Below are 13,317 nucleotides of genomic sequence, written 5' to 3' on the forward strand. Positions count from 1 at the left end.
TGGCCCCGGGTGCAAGAGAGTGGAGGAAAAGAGGAGGTGCAGGGAACCCCGCCCCAATTACACCCCAATAAAAAACCTTATCAAGGCCTAGCAAACGGCCCATCCCAGGCATCCTGGGGAGGGGGTGACCTCAGAGTTGCACCAGGTGGAGAAAATGGGGATAGGGGTACAGGGTATTTCCTGGGGTGCAGCCCAGGCCTGGGGTCACCTTCAGCTGGCAGGAAGGTCCTGTGGGCCCAGCCCCTCGCACCCTCCTTCCCGGCCCTTTCTGGGCCAAGGGTCCCCTCCCTCCAGGCTGGGGCCCGCCCGCCCGGGCTCCCTGGGGGAACCCAGGGCCCTGGATGGGCCCCAGTGCATCTCCAAGGCCTTGACCTTCACCCCGTGACCTTGACGCCCGGATCGGCGGCCCCGGGAGGCGCTGAGCGGCGGCTGCACCTGACCCGGCCCGGCCCCCACCACCGAGCCCGGCTGGGGCGCCCCGATCCCGCCCCCGCCCCCGAAACCCGAGACGCCAAAGGGAAACCGAAGCTCGCGCGCGCGGCCCAGCCCGGAGGGACCCGGCGGGAGGCGGCCGGCCCACGTGGCAGGGAGAGCCGCCCTGCAAATCGCGCTGTTTCCAAAGACATATACATACATACATACATACATACATACATACATACATACATACATACATACATACATACATACATAAAATGTAATAAAGAAATTGGGAAAAAATTACAAAATTAAAAAGATATATTTTAAAGAAACTTTAGCAAGACCATTGCAAAATAAGAATATTAGGAAAGAAAATTGAATAAGAAAGAAAAGTAGAAGCAAAGTTTAAAAAGAAAAGAAAATTGGAAAAAAGAACATTTAATAGAAAAGAAAATTCAAAACTAGAAAATTAGGGAAAAGAAAGTTGAATAAAATAATTATAAGAAGTTTTTTAAAAAAAGTTAAAAAGGGCTAGAGCGATTGCACCAAGCAGGGAGGGTGTTTGCCTTGCATGTGGCTGACCCGACCTGGTTTGATTACCAGCATCCCATTTGGTCCCTGAGCCTGCCAGAGTGATTTCTGAGTGCAGAATCAGGAGTAAAACCCTGAGCAAATCAAAGTTTTTAAAATGGGAAACTGGAAAAGATAAAATTTTTAAAAAGAAAAATAGAATAAAGAAAATTTAATAAAATAGAAAATTAAAATAAAGTTTAATAAATATAAAATAAAATTAGGGGCCAAAGTGGCAGCACAAGCTGTAAGGTGTCTGTCTGCCTTGCACGTGCTAGCCTAGGACGAACCAAAGTTCGAATCCCTGATGTCCCATATGGTCCCCCAAGCCAGGAGCGATGTCTGAGGGCATAGCCAATATTAACCCCTGAGCGTCACCGGGTATGGCCCCCAAAAAAAACAAAAACAAAAATATTATAATAAAATTAAAAAAAATACAAGGGGCCGGAGAGATAGCATGGAGGTAAGGCGTTTGCCTCTCATGCAGGAGGTCATCGGTTCGAATCCCGGCGTCCCATATATGGTCCTCCCGTGCCTGCCAGGAGCAATTTCTGAGCCTGGAGCCAGGAATAACCCCTGAGCACTGCCGGGTGTGACCCAAAAACCACAAAAAAAAAAAAAAAAAAAAATACAAGTAAAATGAAATTAGAAAAAATTAAATAATGGGGCCGGTGAGGTGGCGCTAGAGGTAAGGTGTCTGCCTTGCAAACGCTAGCCAAGGAAGGACCGAGGTTAGATCCCCTGGCGTCCCATATGGTCCCCCCAAGCCAGGGGCAATTTCTGAGCACTTAGCGAGGAGTAACCCCTGAGCATCAAACGGTTGTGGCCGAAAAACAAAAACAAAAAAAAATTAAATAAAAAAGAAAATTAAAAAAGAAGATTTTAGGGAGCTGGAGTGATAGCACAGCAGGAGGAAGTTTGCCTTGCACACAGCTGACCTGGTTCGACCTCCTGTATCTCCTATGGTCTCCTGAGCCTGTCAGGAGCAAACCCTTAGTGCCACTGGGTGTGGCCCCATCACCACTAAAAGCGGGGAGTAGACTCAGGCCTGGATACAAACTATAGCAGGTAGGGCAGGGTACTAGTCTTGCTGGCCCAAGGTCCTGGGTTTGATCCCCAGAACTGAACCACCTGGTTCCCCACAGACATTGTCAGGAATAGCCTCTGAGCCCTGGCAGGTGTGTCTCCCCCCCCCCCAATAAAGTAATAGTAAGGCTGGAGAGATAGTACAGGGGGAGGGTGTTTCCTAACACACAGCCGACCCGGGTTTGGTCTCTGGCATCCCATAGTCCCCGAAGTACTGCCAGGAGTGACCCCTGAGCACAGAACTAGGAGCAAGTCCTAAGCACTGCTAGGTGTGGAACAAAGACCCCCCCCCCCAATTAATAATAATAGGGGCCAGAGCATTTATTGTCTCGTATGTGATCAACCCAGGTTGGACCTCTGGCATCCCATAGGGTCCCCGAGCACTGCCAGGAGTGAACCCACAACCACAAATTAATAATAAAACAAAATAATAATAGTAACAAAAAAATAATAATAGTAACAAATGAATAAGAGAAGAACCGAGGTAGAGCAGAGAAATGACTCAAAAGTCTGAAGCACTGAATGGGGTGGTCCAGGCTCCACCCCTGCCACTGTCAGTGGGGACCCCTAAACACTGACCACCCCTGAAAACTATGTGGAGATTTTGGGGTTTTTTTAGGGACCACATCCAGCGGTGCTCAGTGCTGACTCCTGGCTCTTCACTGAGGATTCACTCCTGGCGGGGTTCCGGCCACCTTTTTTTTTTTTTTTTTAGGGGTCACACCTGTCAGTGCTCGAGGGTTACTCCTGGCTCTATGCTCAGAAATTGCTCCTGGCTGGCTCGAGGGACCATATGGGACGCCGGGATTCCAACCGATGATCTAATGCATGAAAGGCAAACGCTTTACCTGCCATCCTATCTCTCCGGCCCCTCCCGCCACCTTTTAATGTGCCAGGAATGGAACCCCGGTTAACAACAGGCAAGGCAGATCCCTCCCCGTTTGTACTAGAACTTGGACCCTTATGTAGCATCTTAAATGGGGTACAAAGAGATTTGGCTCCCCAAGAGACTTGGCGTTTCAGGCACATCCTGGGTTTCTATTTTCGTTGGTTTGTTTTGGGGCCACACACAGCGGTGTTCAGGGGTTTCTCCTGCCTCTGAGCTCAGGAATCACTTGCAGGCTTGGGGGTACCCTATGGGATGCTGGGGATCGAATCTTGGTCAACTACATATAAGTCAAAGGTCCTCCCCACTGTGCTATTGCTCTGGCCCACTTCCTCTAGTCGGTTTAGAAAAAAGTTTTCTAGGGCAGGGCTCAGGGGGTCAGGGGTGAACCAGTAGAGATGTTCAAGAAGTGAGGTGCTCCCAGGCCGGGGGGGGAGGGTGCTCAGGGCAGCCCCCCACCTTTCCTGGCCTCCTCCTTCTGTGTTGCAGTGTTTCTAGTCTTGCATGCCTGGTTGGACCACCCCAGGCAGGACTGGTTAAAAGTTAGCATTACTTCAGGACCTCAGGCAAGAGCCTGTGAGGGAGGAACCCCAAGGGGTGGAGCCCGGCAGTCAATGGGTGCTGGTGTACTTCCTCATCCTTCCAAGCAGGGTCCAAAGAACTTGCCCATGTGCTGCCCAGGGGATGAGGGGATACAGGGGGCCTGTGAGGAAGCCACTCCCCTTTGTTTGGGGACACGAAGCCTGCTGAGAACCCAGAAGAGGAGGTTCACTCTGTCTTTTTCCTTTTTACAGAATTTTGGGCTCCCCCCCACCCCCGTGATGCTCAGGGCTGACTCCTGGCAGTGCTCAAGGGACCCTATGGGAATCTGGGGGTTGAATCCAGGTCAGCTGTGTGCAAGGCAAGAGTCTTCTGTGCTGTATTATCTCTGTTTTTTTCTTTTTTCTTTTTTGGTTTTTTTTTGGGCCACACCCGGCGGTGCTCAGGGCTTACTCCTGGCTGTCTGCTCAGAAATAGCTCCTGGCAGGCACGGGGGACCATATGGGACACCGGGATTCGAACCAACCACCTTTGGTCCGGCTGCTTGCAAGGCAAACGCTGCTGTGCTATCTCTCCGGGCCCTCTTTTTTGTTTTGTTTATTTGTTTGTTTCTCGGTTTTGAGCCACACTTGATGGTGCTCAGGGATTACTCCTAGCTCTGTGCTCAAAGAATATTTTTGGTGGACTCAGAGGACCGTACGCAGTGCGGAGGGATGAAACCAGGGCTGGCTGCATGCAAGGCAAGTGCCTTCTCCTGAACTGTCGCTCTGTCCTCAAATTTACTTTTGTTTTTTTTTTTTTTTTTTGTTTTTTTTTTGGTTTTTGGGCTACACCCGGCGGTGCTCAGGGGTTACTCCTGGCTATCTGCTCAGAAATAGCTCCTGGCAGGCATGGGGGACCAGATGGGACACGGGGATTCGAACCAACCACCTTAGGTCCTGGATCGGCAGCTTGCAAGGCAAACGCCACTTGCTATCTCTCCGGGCCCTACTTTTGTTTTCTTTAGGGCTCACACCCAGCAGTGCTCAGGGGTGACTCCTGGCTGTTCTCAGGAGCCCTACAGGATGCCAGGGATTAAACTCGGGTCAGATGCATGCGAGGCAAGCTCCCTCCCAGCTGTTCTATCTCTATGGCCCCCTGTTGTTTTTGTTTGTTTGTTTGTTTGTCTCTTTGATTTTGGGCCACACCTGAAATTGCTCAGGTCTGACTCCTGGCTCTGTGCTCAGAACTCACTCCTGGAGAGTTCATGGGAAAGAGAGAGGGGCTGGAATCGAACCTGGGTTGGCCACATGCAAGGCATGTACCTTACTCCTGTCATATCCTTAAGGCCTCCTCAAATTTGCTATTTGCATTTATTTATGTATTTTGGTTTGGGGCCAAAGCTGGCAATGCTCAGGGTTTCCTCAGCAGGGTTTTCTGTGCTCAGGAATCACTCCTGTTGGTGCTCAGGGGACCCTATGGAGTGTTGGGGTTCAAACCATAGTACTTCTGTGCTATGGCTCTGGCCTCTCACATTTCCTATTTCCCGAAAGCCGAAGTCAGAGGCCTATAGTTCCTCCACAGGATTCTGTGACCCTCCCTACCTCGTTTCCAGAACATTCCACATTCCACGTCCCCACCCATGGGAACTGTCCCCAGGAAACTCCCTCTTCCACTCCCCCAGACTCTGCCCCACTTCGACTTCCTGTTTCTCCGGAATGGGGTCCCCTAGGACCTTCTAGGATGAGGGTCCCCCAGGATGTGTCTTGGGGCGTCTGGTTCATGTCACTTAGTCTCCCGGCTCTCCAAGTCACGTCATAATGGGGTTTACAGTGTTCTTCCTTGGGGCTGACACTGTCCAAAGTGGGGTGAATGTGGTGAGAGGCCCCATTGTCTCTCATGGACAATGTGGGAGACTCCACTATGGTGACAGATCTGCTCATGGGGGAGCCAGAGTGACTGATAGCACAGAGGGGAGGGCCTTTGCCTTGCATGTAGCCAACATGAATTCAATTTCTGGCATCCCACAGGATTCCCCAAATACCTCTAGGGATCCCTGAGTGCTGAGCCAGGAGTGATTTTTAGCATCACTGGATGTGGCCCCAAAACATAAACAAATGTAAAAGAAAAAGCAAAAAGTACAAGAACTCAGTGAAAATAACTTCCGGGTTATCCGGAAAATATTACCTTTTTTTCTTTTTTTTTTTTGGGGGGGGGGTTTGGTTTGAGCCACACCCTGTGATACTCAGGGCTGACTCATGATTCAGTTCAAGGATAACTCCTGGAGGGGTTTGGAGGATTATAGTGGATTTTTCTCTGTTCTTTTCTTCCTTCCTTCCTTTCCTTTCTTTTTTTTTTTTTTTTTGGGGGGGAGGGTCACCCTGCAGTGCTCATCAGAAGTTAGACCTGGCTCTGATTTCAGAAATCACTGTTTTATATATATATATATATAAAATTATTTTTTTTTTTTTTGTTTTTGGGACACACCCTAAGGTGCTCAGGGATTACTCCTGGCTCTGTGCTCAGAAATCACTCCTGGCAGGTTCGGGGGGACCATGTGGGACGCTGAGGATTGAACCCAGGTCAGCCACGTGCAAAACCAACGCCCTTCCATCGACACAGAGTGCTATCACTCTGGCCCCATCACTTCTTTTTTTTTTTTTTTTTTTTTTGGTTTTTGGGTCACACCTGGCAGTGCTCAGGGGTTATTCCTGGCTCCAGGCTCAGAAATTGCTCCTGGCAGGCACAGGGGACCATATGGGGCGCCGGGATTCGAACCGATGACCTCCTGCATGAAAGGCCTCCATGCTATCTCTCCGGCCCCTCATCACTTCTTTTTATGTTTGTTTATTTTGGGGCCACACCCAGCGATGATGCTAGGGGTTGACTTCTGTCTCTGTACTCAGGAATGGAATCCCCCTGGCAGTGCTCAGGAGGTGGGACTGGGAATAAACCTCTTGTATCCAAAACCTGTGCTCCAGCCTTCTGCCTTCTTACCCCTTTTTGTTTTTGTTTGTTTGTTTGTGTTCTCACCCCCCCCACAGAGTTAGTCTTGGTTCTTTGATGGGAGGGGCCCACAACTGATAGTGCTCAGGTCTGACTCCTGGCTCTGTGCTCAGAGGTCATTTCTGGTGGGCCTGGGGTGGGGGCTTTTATGAGGGGCTGGAGATCAAACTGCAACTGACTGTGTTTAAAGCAATTGCCTTTCCACTATATTATTTGTCTTTTTTTTTTTTTTCTGGGTTGCTATTGAATGAAGGTGGATGCCCCTGGCTTCGGGGTGTCCATTCTGGGCTCTCTGGAACAGATCCCTAGCTCAGTGTTTAGCTCCACCCAGTAGCTACTGCCTGGAGCTGCTCACACCTGGGAATTCTTCAGTTCAGGCTTCTCATTCCGCTCTGCTACAGAACCCATAGCCCCGCCTCAGTGCATCTCCCTGTGGGCCAGGTAAGAGCAGAATTAGAGGGGCCTGAGGGGTGGTACAGCAGTGAGGGTGTTGGCCTTGCACATGGCCAACCTGGGATCGATCCCTGGCATCCTATAAGGTCCTAGGAGCCTGCCAGGAGTGATTTCTAAGGGCAGAGCCAGGAGTAACCCCTGAGTATAGATGATGGGTGTGGACCCAAAACAAAACAAATTGAAATTTAAAAATCAAATCAAAAAGAGAGGGTCAGAGAGATAGGACAGAGAGAGTAGGCCAGGGCACTTGCATTGCACATTGCTGACTCGGGTTCGATTCCTGGCATCTCATAGGGAGGGTCCCTGGAGCACTGCCAGATGGAACCCCTAAGCACTGCTGGTCTTGCATGTGCTAGCCTAGGATGGACTGCAGTTCGATCCCCCAGTGTCCCATATGGTCCCCCAAGCCAGGAGCGATTTCTGAGCACATAGCCAGGAATAAGAGTGTCACCGGGTGTGGCCCCAAAAAAACAAAACAAACAAACAAAATAAAATAAAAGGACAGTGGAGAGTAGGTGAAAGGCAAAGAGGAGACAGGTTTGGCATCTGAGAGGCCTTAAGTTTGGTGAGGGGGGGGGGCAATACAGTGGTGCTCAGAAGTTTCTTCTGGCTCTGCACTCAGGGATCATATGGAATGTCGAGGATCGAACCCAGGTCAGCCCTGTGCAAGGCAAACACCACCCCCCACATTCCCCACTGTATTATAGCTTTGGCCTGAGGCTTTTATTTTGTTTTATTTTGTTTATTTTTCCCAATGGTGCTCAGATTTACTCCTGGCTATGTACTTAGAGATCACTCCTGGTTGGACTCAAGGGACCCTATTGGTTGCCGGGCATTGAACCTAGGTCAGCCATGTGCCCTCCCCTACTGTACTATAGCTCCACCCGCTTTTTTCTTTGTTTTTTGGGCCACACCCAGCACTGCTCAGGGCTGATTCTTGGCAGGTTTGGAGGACTCTATGGGATGCAGAATATCAAACTGGGTTAGTTAGCTGCATCCAAGGCCAGTGCCCTCATGGCTGTCTTCTGTTTCATGCCTGCTGCCTTGCTCGGCTCGCTGGTTCCCAGGCCCCTAGAACCTCAGAGCCTGCCTAGAGGTAAATGCCAGTGTGTTGCCTGACTTTGAACCCTGAGGCCCATAGTGCAGGCTGAGCCCACGAGTGAGGCCCTGCACTGTTTCTAATTTATTATTATTATTTTTAGTTTTAGTTTTTGGGCTACATCCGGAGCTGCTCAGAGGTTAGTCCTGGCTCTGCGCTGAGAAATTGCTCCTATTGAGAGATAGCATGGAGGTAAGGCGTTTGCCTTGCATGCAGGACAGTGGTTCGAATCCTGGTATTCCATATGATCCCCTGAACCTGCCAGGAGCAATTTCTGAGCATAGAACCAGCAGCCTGAGAGCTGCTGGGCTGACCCAAAAAACAAACAAACAAACAAACAAACAAACAAAAAAAGAAATTGCTCCTAGCAGGCTCAGGAGACCACATGGGATGCCAAGGATCGAACCTGCATCCTGGGTTTCCTGAATGCGGTACTGTCTCTCTGGCCCCTGTTTCTATTTTTCTCCTCCCCATCCTCAGTTCCTATTTAAAAATAAAAAGGTATTGGGGGCCGGAGTGCTAGCACAGCAGGTAGGGTGCTTGCTTTGCAGGTGGACGACCCAGATTTGATCCCTGGCATCCTATATGGTGCCTCGAGCCTACCAGGAGTGATTTTTGAGTGCAGAGCCAGGAGTAACCTCTGAGCTCTGCTGGGTGTGGCCCCCCAAAGAAATTTAAAAAAAAAAGAGGTAATGATCTCTCTCTCTAAATATATAACTTTATAGGCACCACACCCAGTCATGGGGTGCACAAGGCCTATCTGTGGCCCTTCCCATATTTCGATCCTTGTCCTGTCCCCTAGTTTCTTTCCTAAACCCTGTAGAATTAACTTTTTTGGGGCCCCACACCCAGTGATGTTCAGGGCTTATTCTTGGCTCAGGGATCACTTTTGGAGGTGCTCAGGAGACTCTATAAGGTGCCAAGACCTGGTTTAGCTGCATGCAAGACTGTGCTATTGCTCAGCCCCTCTATAGAATCTTGTTTTTGCCACACCCAGGGGTGTTGGGGGTTACTCCTGCCTCTGTACTTAGGGGTCACTCCTGATGAGTTTGGCGGTCCCTATGGGATGCTGGGGATTGAACCCGGTTTGGCTCTTTGCAAAGTAAGTGCTTCTGAGATCCACTTGTGCTATCTCTTTAGTGGCATCTGGATCTTTAATATCCAATTAAGTTTGGTTTTGCTTGGTTTTGGGGCCATACCTTATGGTGCTAAGGTGGTCGGATAGGGGTCACTCCTGACAGCGTGATGATCACCGGGGACCATGTGATGCCTGGGATCAAATCCGGCTCCCTCCTTCATGCAAAGTCAGAGTTTAAGCCCTTTGAGCTGACATTCTGACCCTCTACTGGTTATTTAATTATCATTAATAATTTATTATTATTATTATTATTCCTGTACTCAGGAATCACTCCTGGTGGGCTTGTGGGACCCTATGGGATGCAAGGGATCGGACCAGGGTCTGCCATGTGCAAGGCAAAGGCCCTCCCCCGCTGTGCTACTGCTGGCTCCTTATTTTATTTTTTTTTTTTTTTTTTTTTTTTTTTTTTTTTTTGGTTTTTGGGCCACACCCGTTTGATGCTCAGGGGTTACTCCTGGCTATGTGCTCAGAAATCGCCCCTGGCTTGGGGGGACCATATGGGACGCCGGGGGATCGAACCGCGGTCCTTCCTTGGCTAGCGCTTGCAAGGCAGACACCTTACCTCCAGCGCCACCTACCCGGCCCCCTTATTTTATTTTTGTTTGGTTTGGGGGTACACCTGGCAATGCTCAGGGCTCGGTCCTGGCAATGCTCGAGGAATCATATAGGATTCCCCAGACTTGAACCCCAAGTTTGTGCAAAACAATCGTCCTTCCTCCTGTATTATCTCTGTAGCTTGTCTATTTGATTTTAAGATATTATCTCTGGGCAGGAGGCACAGTCCTAGAATAGCAGGAAGGGCACTTGCCTTGCATGTAGCCAACCTGGGTTCTATCCCTGCCACCCCATATGGTCCCAAGACAGCCAGGGGTGACCCCTGAACACAGAGCCAGGAGTAAGCCGTGAGCACTACTGGGTGTGGTCCAAAAAGGCAAAGGAAAAAAAAATATTTTTACAACAGGATGAAGCAATACTACAGCTGCTAAGGCGCTTGGCTTGCAAGCGGCTGACCCAGGGTGGATCTCTGGCCTCCCTTCGAGTCCCCTGAGCCCAGCCAGGAGTGATCCCTGAGCACAGAACCAGGAGTTAAGCCTGAGCACCTGCCAGCTGTAGCTCTAAACCAAAACAAACAGAAATGATTTCTGTTCCTGTATCTGTCTGAGGGGCCTCTGTGAGGTTTGGAGGCGTTATTCTGACATATCCAGAGGCACCACTGGATCCAAGCAAGGCCACCTGTGCTGATGTTTCTTTTCCAGGCCTCGGTTTCCTTAGCGTAAGCTGTGTTAATGGTGGTAGAAGCACCTGCTATGCTAGTGGCCAGGGGCCTGAGATTCCAGCCAGATTCAGGCAAGGCCCAAAGGTGGAACAAAACAAAATAAACAGGATCTGAGCGATAGCGCAGTGGAGAGGGCGCTTGCCTTGTATGGGGACAGACCCAGGTTTGATACCCGGCATCTACTAGGGTCCCCTGAGGCCACCAGGAGTGATTCCTGAGTGCCGAATGAGAGTAATCCCTGAGCACCTTTGTTGTTGGGTGTGTGTAGCCCCAAAGCAAAAACAACAACAACAACAAACTTCCAGGCACTTAAATCTATTCTGGGAGGAGTCATCTCGTTGCACTGTACCCCAAGTTCAAATATGTTTCTCTTTATTATTTTTTTTCTAGGTCAAGTAATTATGGCAAAGAAACAAGGCGCAAGAGATTTCAGGCTGGGTGGTGGTGGTGGGGACCTCAACTTGGCTCAGTGAGTGGAGTTGGGAGTGCCCCTTCTTCCCCAGTGCCCCTTCCTGGGCCCCCCAGGCGTGGTTCTTTTGCAAAGAGCCCCCCCTCCCCCAAGCTTTGCTTTATCCACAGGAACCGGGAGTTGGAATCTGGAGCTGTAACAGGGTTCAAAGCAAAGCGTTGGGACTAGCAAGAGACAGACAGGCCGGCTTAAGGAAGAAAGAAAGTGCATATCGGGACAGGTCCCTGAGAACAAAGTCCTGGGGGGGGGGTTCCACTTTCACCCCGAACCCACAGTCCTTTCCTAACGCCAGCAGGGGAGCTGGTTTCAGGTCTCGGGCAGCCTTGGGCTTCTCCTGGCCGGTTCGATCCTCATGGCTGGAGGTCATTCAGCCCCTCAGCTAGTAGAAGGGCGCTTTTAATCCGTGTGGGCTGGGGTGTGTGTGTGTGTTTGTCCAGACAACCAGGGGATCCCCCATCACCTGAGCGCTGTGTCTTTGCAGCCTGGACCGCCAGCAAGTTAGGGGGGCCCAAAGACATTTGCATCTCTATTCAGAAGTCTGGCAGGTTTTAAGTACCCCATAAACAGCGGTGCGCACAGGGAGCCCGCCTCCTCTTGCTAGCGCTACGCAAAACAGGTACCAGCCTGCGTCGGGGGTGAAAAAGAAGGGGAAACTGAGGCCCAGAGCGCGGGTGCAAGTTGGGACTTTAGCAGGGGGGTTGGGGGGACGGAAAGTGCGGTCTGTTGCCATAAACAGGCGACAGATCACGGTCTGGGCCATGATGGGCCATAACCATCCTGTGGTCCCTTTCCCCTGTCCCCCACCTAGGGGACCTCGTTGCACGGTCTGGGGGGAGGAAATGGGAGACTTGGACAGGGGAGAGGAAAAAAATTCAAAAATAAAATAAAAATAAAAAATATTTCCCCCCTTCCAATAGAAACCCCCTTGCATTGAGTCTCCCCTTTTCCCCACTGGGGCTCATCCCACTGACCCTGGCATCTCGGGGAGACGCGCTTGGGATGGGTGTCCCCTCCCCAGGGTACCCCCTAACGCCTCCCCAAACCTCCAGGCCCGCCCCGCGAAGGGGGGCCCTCCACCGCCGCTGGGTGGGGGAACTCGGCGAGCCGGGAAAACAAGCGCCCCGCCCGCCCCCTCGCCAACCCCTTCCCCCCCTGCTGACGCCCCTGGCGCTGCGGGGCGGGTGGAGGCTAGGCTCGGCTCGGCGGGGCGACTCCTGACTCCTTTATATAATCCGGGCCCGGCAGGTTGGCAGTTTTTGCATTTGTGGGGTGGGGGGGAACCCTGGAGCCCTGGAGGAGCGCAGATCCCACCACCCCGCTATATCGGACAGGCCCGGACACCCCCTTCAATCCCAACTGGGCACCTTGCACCCTCCTCCCCAACTCCTAGCTGGGCCTAGCTCCTGCCCGGGCTGGGTCAAGTGGGTAAACTGAGGCAGGCGCTCTAGAGAGGGGGTGCCCACCTATCCCTCCTGACCCCACTTAGCTCCCCAAGCACCCCTGCAGCAGGGGCCCCATCCAGCTACCACGATTGCACCACCAGAACCAGGCCCAGGGGCTTCGGGGGTGAGGGAGGGCAAAGCCTGCCAGGGGCGCAGGGATAGAAGGGTGCAAGGGGATATCCCCCCCCATTCCAGCAGCACCCCTCTCTGGGAGCCCAGCCTGTTCAGACTGCTGGGGGCCTGTTTATCTGTAGCTTCCCACCCCCCTCTCCACCCCACCCCACCGCACCCCACCCCGGGGGGCCCCCCAGCTCCCCTCTCCCGCGTGCGCCCCGGGGAGCTCTGGGGCCAAGATAAGCTGGCAAGCTGGCACGGCGCCGCGCGGAGGCGCAGAGAGGTCAGGGGAGGAGGGGGTGCCCCGGAGAGGAGTTGGGGGGGTGGGAGAGCCGGACCCCCCCAGGCCAGGCCCCGCCCGCCGTGCACCCCGAACTTGCCCAAGCCATCAGCCCTCCGGCTAGCCACCCAGACCCTCCCCGTGTCCCCGTCTCCCCGTCTCTCTCTCTCTCCTTCCTTCCTTCCTTCCTTCCCTCCCGATCGGAGCGCTCGTCCCCGGGGCGCACGGCGCGCGCTGCCCGGCAGCCCCGCGGGAGGCTCGGCCCGACCTGCCCAGCCTGTTCTGGCCTCCCTCCGGAGGCGCGCGGGGAGGCCCGGGCGTGGGGCGCGCGGGGCGGGTGGGGCGGGTGGGGTGGGGTGGGGGGCCGGCGGCCGCGGCGGCACCTTTAAGACGAGGGAGGACCCCTGCGCCCCGGGAGCCGCCAGGAAGGGACGGGGAGGGAAGGGAAGGGAAGCGGAGGGAAGGGGAGCGCAGCGCAGCGCGGCGGAGGGCAGCGAGCGCAGCATCACCCGGGGCCTCGGCGCTCCCGGACTCGCCCGAGACGAGGGGCCGTGACGCC

The 13,317-nt window shown here is 52.7% G+C and overlaps 1 long non-coding RNA gene across 1 annotated transcript in view; it reads right to left on the reverse strand.

Annotated features, from left to right (window-relative positions):
- LOC126029691 (uncharacterized) overlaps positions 1–13,317 on the reverse strand; it is a 126,240-nt gene that overhangs the window by 62,275 nt on the left and 50,648 nt on the right. The gene's annotated exons all lie outside the window — the stretch shown is intronic.

The sequence above is a fragment of the Suncus etruscus genome, chromosome 15 (assembly GCF_024139225.1).
Source record: "Suncus etruscus isolate mSunEtr1 chromosome 15, mSunEtr1.pri.cur, whole genome shotgun sequence".
Lineage (NCBI taxonomy): Eukaryota > Metazoa > Chordata > Mammalia > Eulipotyphla > Soricidae > Suncus > Suncus etruscus.